The sequence below is a fragment of the Lonchura striata genome, chromosome 5 (genome assembly GCF_050655825.1).
Source record: "Lonchura striata isolate lonStrDom1 chromosome 5, ASM5065582v1, whole genome shotgun sequence".
Lineage (NCBI taxonomy): Eukaryota > Metazoa > Chordata > Aves > Passeriformes > Estrildidae > Lonchura > Lonchura striata.
Window position 1 is genome coordinate 32642902 of NC_140707.1, and position 9680 is coordinate 32652581.

At 37.7% G+C, this 9680-nt stretch overlaps 1 pseudogene; it reads left to right on the forward strand.

The window, feature by feature from the left end:
- The first annotated feature begins 505 nt into the window (after positions 1-505).
- On the forward strand, positions 506-2162 carry LOC144248852 (histone H4-like; annotated as a pseudogene).
- Positions 2163-9680: the final 7518 nt, after the last annotated feature.

Consider the following 9680-nt stretch of genomic DNA (forward strand, 5'->3'; position numbering starts at 1 on the left):
GTCTGTGCCCAAGCCAGGGGCTGTAGCCTTGCATGTCCCTGGCAGGCGGGTGGGTTTTTCGTTTCTGGGGGGGGGGGCTGCTCTTGGGTGGTTCCCTTCCGGGGGGAGCCACTTGGGGTAGTTACCTTTCCCTCAGTCTTCTGTGGGGGCCCATACTTGATCGCTTTTTCTTTTTCTTGAGAGGGTGTTTTTTCTGTCCTCCCCTCCCCAAGCTGGGCTGGCTGGAGGGGGCAGAGAAAAAATACCAATAACGAACAGTTAAGAGGGCGGCATGTTAATTATGGGAGGGTTGCTAAAAGAGGCCCTTTATATCCATCTAAGTCAGGCCCCCCTCCTGTAAGTCTCCCTTTGCTTCTGTGAAGCTCCCCATACCCTCATTCCCTCAGACTTTCCTAAACCTTTTCCCTATCCTCCCTTGGAGATGGCTATGGCCAAGCCGCCCAAGTGCCCTGCCGGACAGTGCTCCAGCCAAGGGCAGTGTACCCGGCACTCCCTTCCAAGATGGCGCTGGCCACGCCACTTGGAGCCCGTTTTCCCGCCGTGATCCTTCTTTTCCGCCCCTAGTTTCCCGCCAGTCCCATCCCTTCCCCCAATGGCCCTGCACGGCAGTTCCTGCATGAGGCTAGTTCCTATTGGGGGAGGCGGGGTTGGACATTCCCCTCCTTCTTCTGGCTCCTCCTCTGGTGGGACGGATCGCTGTCGAGGACCTCCCATCAGAGGACCTTCCTTCTTAAGAGATCACTCCCCTTTCTGGGAGGGATCTCCTTCGGGGGAAGGTGGGGCTGAGACCCCAGACCGGGAGCCCGCCATTTTGTCTTCCCCCTAAAATGGCGGCATCCCTGTCTACCCTTTACCGATTCCCCTGCTAATCATGACAGTCACTAATCAAGTGATTGTCTGATTCCCCCACCCTATTCCTTAATGTACCCTACCCAATGTTCCTTTTTATTTAACTACAAAATCTTCCTTTTACTTCTAATTATTTTCCGAATAATTTACTTGTTAAGTTATATTTTATAGAAAGAAAGGCTGCATTTGTGATCATCAGTGCTACAAGGATCACGTAGCTGCTGCGCTACTTTAGGCTTGCTGCATTGCTGCGAGGTTTAAAATTTATTAGTTATATTTAGTTGATCTTCTAATATAGATTATTCAAATTATTTTATTTAGTTGTTTTTGTTAGAATCATTTGGATAATATAGTTTTATATTAAATCTACATCTTAATTGTTTTCAGTTTATCAATTACTTTATTTGATTGTGTTATTAGACAAAAAATTGTCCGATTTAATTATTTAATTCCAATAATTCTATTTTGATCATTCTGATTCAATTATTTAGTCTAAATTCTGTTAATTATTTCCTTCTATTTCAATCACCTGATTTTTAATTAAAAATCCTACTCCTCTTCCCTCTCCCTTTTCCCTGAAGTCGGGCATTCTCAGACAGTCATCCCGGTGTCGTCCGCAGGCAGAATCTGGGCTCTCTGAGAATGCCCTAGACTCCCCGCAGGACAGTGTAGCCACTGTCCCTGCCTCTGCCCCTTCCCCCCAGGTCCCATCTTTATTATCATTGTTTGTTATAATTGTTTTATTAAAATTCAAATATTTCATTTCAATTGTTTTATTTCAGTTATTTCAATTAAATTCCAATATTTATTTCTGTTTGTTTTCAATCACTTAACCATTCCATCTGATATTATTTGTATTATTTTAGATTGCTACTTAGAGCAGCGAAACAGCAAGTTTTAGGTAGTCTTGTGTCTGGCATGAGAACAATTTAGCCAGACAAAGTTGCAGGCCAGTCCCTCAACCTGAGTCAAGCAGCAGCAGCGCCGCGAGTGCAGCACCATGTCTGATCGTGGCAAGGGCAGCAAGGGGCTCGGCAAGGGCGGCGCCAAGCGCCACCGTAAAGTGCTGCGCGACAACATCCAGGGCATCACCAAGCTGGCCATCCGCCGCCTGGCTCGGCGCGGCGGCGTCAAGCGCATCTCGGGGCCCATCTACGAGGAGACGCGCGGTGTGCTCAAGGTCTTTTTAGAGAACGTGATCCGCGACGCCGTCACCTACACGGAGAACGCCAAAAAGAAAGACAGTTATAGCCATGAACGCGATCTACGCCCTTAAGTGCTAGGGTTGCACTCTCTACGGCTTCAGCGGCTAATGCCTTGCATTTTTACTTTTGCATTGTATATCAGAAACAATTTTGTATATTTTATATTAAGTAATCCTGTAATCGTAATTAGTTTATATTTTTCTGATAGTTTTCAACTTATGTCCATTTAGTAATTTGTAATTTTACCATATAATTTTACTGTATCTTGAATATGAAGTTTATATTATTTATATGATGTATTGATATGTTTAAACACCAAAACTCTCCTTCCTTTTGTAAAAAGAAAGGGGGAGATGCGGTGGTGTGTTTTTATTTTATTTGATATTTGTTCAATGCCTGTTCACCCCCCAACCCCCCAGTCTCCTCCTCTCCCCAGCTGTCAATCTCCCCAAGCTCTTCCCTAACCCACTCCTCTCCAAGTTGTCAATCCTCCCTTTCCCTGCCCCTTTCCCCAGAATATTCCCTGTCATTCCTCTCAGCCTCCTCCCCTGCTTCCAGACCCTTCCCTGTCTATTCAGTGAGGCTCAACACCCTATTGGTTACTTTGTGTTACTCCACTCCCCTGTTTCCCCTGATAGGTTTGTGCTATGTTAGTCCCGCCTTAAACTCCTCCCCAGCCCTACCCTCATTGGTTGCTGTTCCTACTCCCCTCCCCTTAAGTTCTGTATAAAACCTTTGTTCGCCCTCTCCCCAAGGTCTTGGGGCTCACCGAATAAATCCATCTTGTTCGCCCCCAAGTCCCGTGTCGCCTTCCTCTGTTCCCGCGCCATCAACTGGGACAGCAGAGCACCCCGGGGGGAGCGGCCGCCCCTTCTCTTCCCTCTCGCCGCCCAGCACGCCACCGCTCGGGGTATCGCGGCGAGGGGGGGCGCATGCCACGCGCCGCAACACTCTGTACTACCTCCTGTCATTGCCAGTGCTGGATTCCCATAACAAACATATAATATATATATTTGTGCTTTTGGGAAAGAACTGCAAGAGTTTCATTTAGGTACAGCAACATTTGTTATTTGTAAAGGGCTAATCAGAACATATTAAGTACCAATTTTCTTAGAATATTACATTGTAGAAGTAGAATTTATTGCATAGGCTCAATTTCTTTATCACTTATTATATGCACATCAGTTCAAAAAAGGCCAGACTTTAAGTGCCTATCATCTGTGTAAACAAGCCTAGCAGACTTGTGATATAAATTCTCACATTAACATGAAGGCAAAACTCCTTTTCTATTAGAAGTTAAGAGTTCTAGAAATTTTTCTTAGATTTAACATTATGAGTTCACAGATATTATTTCACAATATATTAGGAATTCAAAAGAAGTCATATGCCCTCACAAAATCTATTTTCTACTACAAAAGTTGGCTATAAAACAAAAAGAACATGGTGAATCGATTTTGTATGCCCTACCAAGCAGCACACAGTTAACTTTTAATTAGATTAAATTTATGTGTGTATTCTATTACCTTATCTTTTTCAAAGAATCATGGAACTACAGCATTTTTAAGACAGTAAAGAAAGCAGTCAGAAGACTCCTGCTATCCATTCTAGCTTCCATTCTACTTTCCTAGCCCTTTCACTAAACTTGTTTTTATTAAAATACAATATTGCATCAAAAGCAGTTTATATACACTGTTTTTTGACTAAAAAAGGCAGTGAGAACTCTCATTGTTTAAGATATTAATATATCTAGGGCTTGAATAGCTTTGTTACTGCAGTACCCTTGTAGTTCTGAAGCAAAGGTTCACCTATCCTGACCTACATCTTAAATAGACCTATAGAAGCACTGATTGCAAGATAGCAACTATTTCACATATTAACTCTCTAACAAGTAGTTTATATTAACTGAACAAAAAGCATTTTTAGCATTTGTCTTAAAATAAAAGTTCGGGTTTTTTTTAATTTTAGCCTAAAGACAGAGACTTTATTTAAACTTATTATTAGTTTTCAACCACTGTTATAATTCACTATTATTGTCCTGTTTTACAAAATGGAAAGTGACTTAACTAAAGACAAAGCCAGGATACAACTAACATCTACAACAAAGCTGAAATTTGAAGTCCTGAAATACAGACTCTAGCACAAACTAAAACCAGACTGAAGCATAGGCTAAAAACAGACTGAAAGTGTCCAAACAAATCTTGTGCCAAGTCACAAGTGATGATGGGCTAGTTTCAATTCAGTACAAATAATAAGAGTTCCTATTTTTCACCACCATTCCTAAATCCATGTGTGTTCTCTACATCAGCTAAATTCTTAATGGGAATGGCTAATAAGTAGATTAATATTGTCTTCACCCAATAAATGTGTTTCCTAATAGGGAGTATTATAAAAACCATATGAAAACATTTTAACTAACTGAAAGTTAAGACAACTCATATTCTCTCATAATCAGAATTTTGCTGTATAAGAACCCATTAGGGCATAATTTTTTTTCAATATTGATTCCATTTCACAAATCATATGTTGAGGCACTAACATTGCCTCTGTTGCTATAACTAAAAGCAATGTATTTGCAAAACACATTCTGATAAGACAGTAAAAAAAAATTACTATTATTTATTGTACCATAACACCCTTCCAGCTAGAAGAAATTAGGAATAAAACTGCATTATACTTTGTTTTAAATCTTTGCTTGATGAACCTTCAAACACTGTCAAAATATATCCCAAGGTAATGATATGACGGTGTGAGGCAGCAATTTTTCAGTTTCCTGCTCAAACTTGGTATTTTTCCACATTTGAAACTTCTCAGCAGAAATAAATGGGAGCAGGTGTAGGCTCATCTTATTAGTTCTCTAAATATTTGGGATATGTGAAGACTGTTTAGTTTCATAAAGAGTAAAACAAATTTAAATATTAAAAAATAAACATTCTGTTTTAGCTCTGGCTTTAATGGCCTTTTTATGGTCCAAATATAAATATTTACAGACTCTGATTCTAAGATTCTAAAGTGATGGAATATTATTTTCCTGAGAGCATAAACAACATACTGTTCCATCCTTATGACATTGACCACTGATCGCCAGTGAGGAAAAGGTAGAAGTATGTTGATGCACATCTGTCAACACCTGTTATATCTGCCTTATATGGGAGAACAAAATATATAGCTTTCATTAATTCTGCCCAATCTCTTATGAGATCACTCCATCACTCATTTAGCATATGAATGACGGATGCAGCATATAGAGCACCTCAGGTGTTACAGCTGTATGACAGCTGAAAACCACATTTACAGAGACACCATCATCTCATGAGTCTAAGAGAGGAATCTTAGCCCTCCTGTAAAACTAAGATTGACCAGTATTACACAGGATCAGGTGCAACATGCCCCTAGGAACATACGCCATAATAAGTGGCAGCCTCTCAGGTACCTGAAACTCATATTTGACAAGCATTGATTTACACAGAACTGTGAACTACATAGATTTCCAGCTGGCAATTACTGACTGTTATGTCTCCCTCTGTGCCAGAGATATCTATCACAAAGCCTGATAAGACAGTAGGAAGACTAAGGAAAATAATGGTATTGAATCCACAAATGGTACTATGGACCACAGATAACTATACTAAAAATCTCAAAATAGATAAACAGTCTAAACCAAGTATTACCCACACTACAGCAGTTCTGAATTTGCACCACAGTAATCATTGTTTAAACCCAATGGGAAGAGTTCCTGACCTCTAAACCAGTATGATTTTGTGAGTGTGATTGCACCTGTTTTAAGACCAGCATGTTATCACTCTGCACAAGTCACCACCCAAAGTGCAATTGAAATTGTCACACAGCAAGACATGTAACAAGTATATGAAATGCTACATGGAATTTCAAAATTGTGAATCAGTTAAAAACTTAAAAAAAAAAACAACAACAAAAAAAAACAACAAAAACCAGCCAAACTAAAAAGGTAAACCTGAGTACTGCTCAAAATTGTTAATCATATCCATGCCACTGAAAAGACATTTTCTGATAAGAAATGCTCTTCCTTGCTGAGAGTGAGAAAACTATCACAGCCACAATGCAAAAGAAGATACCAAATTAGGAAAGAACTAGCTCAAATTGGTTATGAAGCTGTACCTGTCAGAAGTATCAATTAAAACATTCATCCTTCCTCTCATCTCCAATGAGTGGCACACAGGCAAATGCACACTCCAAGAGATCTGTAACAACACTGGCACATACAGAAAGCATTTTCAGAGGTGAACACCCCTGCAGAAGAACATGGTGTCTTCAATTGACACAAGTCTCAAAAAATGTTGAAATTCAACAGCTGGAAAGAGACCAAGGGAAAATAAATACTTCTAGCATTTGGAGATTTGTCTTTTTTAATTTTTGTTTCCAGTGTTATCAACTAGAAGATAACTCATTGCTTTTTTGTAGTTACAATTTTTCATTAATTAAATCTTTCATTATGAGTGGTTACAGATAAATCAGACAGAATGTATTTTTGCAAGTATCAATGAATTTATCCTTTGGTGTACAAGTCTGTTCTGTCCTCTTTTAGGAATAATGAACATTAATAGGAAGAGATGGGCAATAAGGAACAATTAGGAATTTGCATTTTTTAAGTGTGTGTTCAGGAAAAATGAAAAGTTACAAGGAATAAGGGAAATTTCTTAACTCAAAATGAAAATATGACATAAGACGCCTTCCATGAGGGATGCTTGAAAAGGCATAAAACTATTTTTATTCAGCAATCATTTCACAATGATTTTAAAGTTTTCATTGGCTTCTTAATAGACCATATTAAGTCTTAGATGGCCAAAGGCACTGAAATGGAGTCTATCCTTAAACTCTCTTACATAATTTATCTGCTTCAGAAGTTATATATATTATTAAAAGTTCAGAGCCTGGGAAGAAAAATGCATTATTTTTTTCTTTAGGTCTTTTTCTATCTTTCATTACCCTGCTCCTTTTCCATTTTATATAAGATATTCATTTCTGATTAAATGCTTTGGGATCCATTTCTTGATTCAAGTCTCTACTTTGTAAAGTTAATCTAGTTAGGAAACATTTATGGCAAGGAAAGAGTAGCTGAGAGTAACTTTAGATTGAATATAAGTCAATGATATACAAATAAATTACTCATGTCAAATTACAGTCAGTCTCTAGGAAATATAACAAGTACTTTAATGTTGTCACTCCTAGAAGAGAGAAAAATGTAAGGTGTTAGATAAGTATGTACAAGTGTCTATCATCCTAAATAATTTAAATTACATACAATATATTAAAAGAATAAGAAAAAATAAATGCACAACTCTAAATAATCAGCCATATATAAGTATTATTTACTAAGCACAGTACATATAACTTCAGAAATAACACAGATAATGTTTCCTATATAATATTAAATCATTATTTGTAAAAGTCTTCAGTGAATAGTAGTTATAGACCAACAGGAATAATCTCTTAAAAAAGGAATCCTTTATGATTACCCAATATTTGCAAATAACTTATAACAACATCATACTCCGCACGTTGATGAAGTTTCCCTTGAGGCTGGTGTAACATGATGTTGCTTAATGAATGTAAAACTTTTCTATCAAGTAAGAAAATAAATTAATCCATGTGTAAATTGCAGCACATCTGTGCTTCAGCTATTTATTGCATCACAAAATATATTGAAATTTAGACTCAAATATTATGTCAGAAGTAGTTTCAAATGAAATTAAAGAGAAAAAATACTACTTAGAATTAATTATTTATTTTCCCAAGACACTGGTCTGTACTCTTCATGAAAATGCAGCCAAAGTAATTTTATGATCACAGGGGTCAAGCCTCTGGCTGTTCATTAGATATTTTTGCTACTGACTGCATGTTACCTAGTTAATGCTCACTGGGAAAGCAGATCACTGTATTTGCCAGAATAGGGCAAATCCTCTGGATTTTTCTATCAGTTGTTGACTACACTATATTCTTCAGGCCCATACTAATTTTTATAAATAAGATACATTCAAATAGTCCTGTGTAAAATGCTAATCAGACTGTCTGATGGTTATTCAAAGCTTATACTCTTTGATAATTAGCTCACTTATAATGCAGCAGCCTCAAATTTATGCAATTTGAAATGCACAAATCTTCAAATGTAGCTATGATTCTTTAGGGAGATAGTACAAACTCTACCAGGATCTTTATTGTGCCATCCTCTTCTTTTTCTTGTCCCTGCTAAATTCCTAAAATAATACTCACTCATATGATATTTATTTTTAGGTATAAACAAAAGCCTGTCCAAATTCAAAACAGATCTGTTTAGAATTAAACAGTATTTGACTGTAGGAAAAAAAGTCTGGAGGCTCACTATTAACAAGTCCACAGTGCTTTAAGCTGTACCTGACTCATACTCAGCATGAATGGTTCAGTACATGAAACCTTTCTTTCTTTTATTGTCTTTAAAAACAAAATGTAATCAATGTCATGACTGATATTGATTACATTTGATGCCTACCTGACACCCATTCCATGAGCATTTTCTGGTAGGGGTGACAACAGCAGAAAGAAGTTCTCAATTTACATTTCTCTTCTAACTGTCATTATTAAGCTGTTTCTGCTTCCAATTTCTTAGTGCTATACCACTGCAAATAATAAGCATTAAATCTGCTCTCTTTTCTTAGATGAATGAATTGCTAAGCAGTCAGAAACTCTTTTCTATTTAGTTGTAAAAGTATTTTGTAAATACATTACATTTAAGAGGAAAAAACTGTAGACATTTTTGGCACTAGTTGGGTGACAAAGACTGGGTGCCAAAGTTCTTCTGGGTGAGCATTAGTGACTGGCACTTCTAGCACAATGTTAATACTTGTTGACATCATTCTACAGTTAGGTATCTGTTTGCAAATGTTGATATTTATCCCTCAAACCTGTCCAGATTCTCTGACCAAAACTCTCTGAGCTCCACCTCCCTTTTCCCAACACTCTGTGCAGGACGGTACAGTTTTTACCAAGCAAAACGTGGAAGATTGCACAAGAATCAGGAAGAGTGAGAGCTATTGCTCCTCCTAACATCTGATAATAAAATTCAAAGCAGAGAGCAATGTTCAAAGGTCCTCCAATTCTTTCACTGGTTGAAAAATTGGTATGCTTGTATTATTCTTCCTCAGTGCTTTTCTAATCTGTTCCTAATAGTACCTGCAAGGAAGACTCCATGATCTCCCCAGACCATTTCTTGCATGTGTTGCTTGCCACAGAGTTAGAAAAGGAAAATGTTTTACCTTGAAATACTGGCTGCAGTTTAAGGGCAGATTGTCCTTTTCTCCTACAATATTGCCTGACCACAACATCTCCACTCTTTTTTTTCTTCTAGACTATTTTAAGTCTTGCACTTTTCATGTGTTTTTTTTTTTTTCACACAAAGATAATTTTTAGAGGTTCTAATTGGACTAAAAATACTGCAAAATGGTAGTTGCTCTAGAAAATGAAGATTGGGAGATAAGGGAGCTAAACAAGAGAGAAGAAAAAAGATTGAGCAACACAAAATGTACACAGGGAAGTAGTATTGTGTGATTAAAAATCCTAGAACATGTTCCTTAACAAGGTTTGACAACAGATTTCACCTTCCTTTAAATCCTTTCT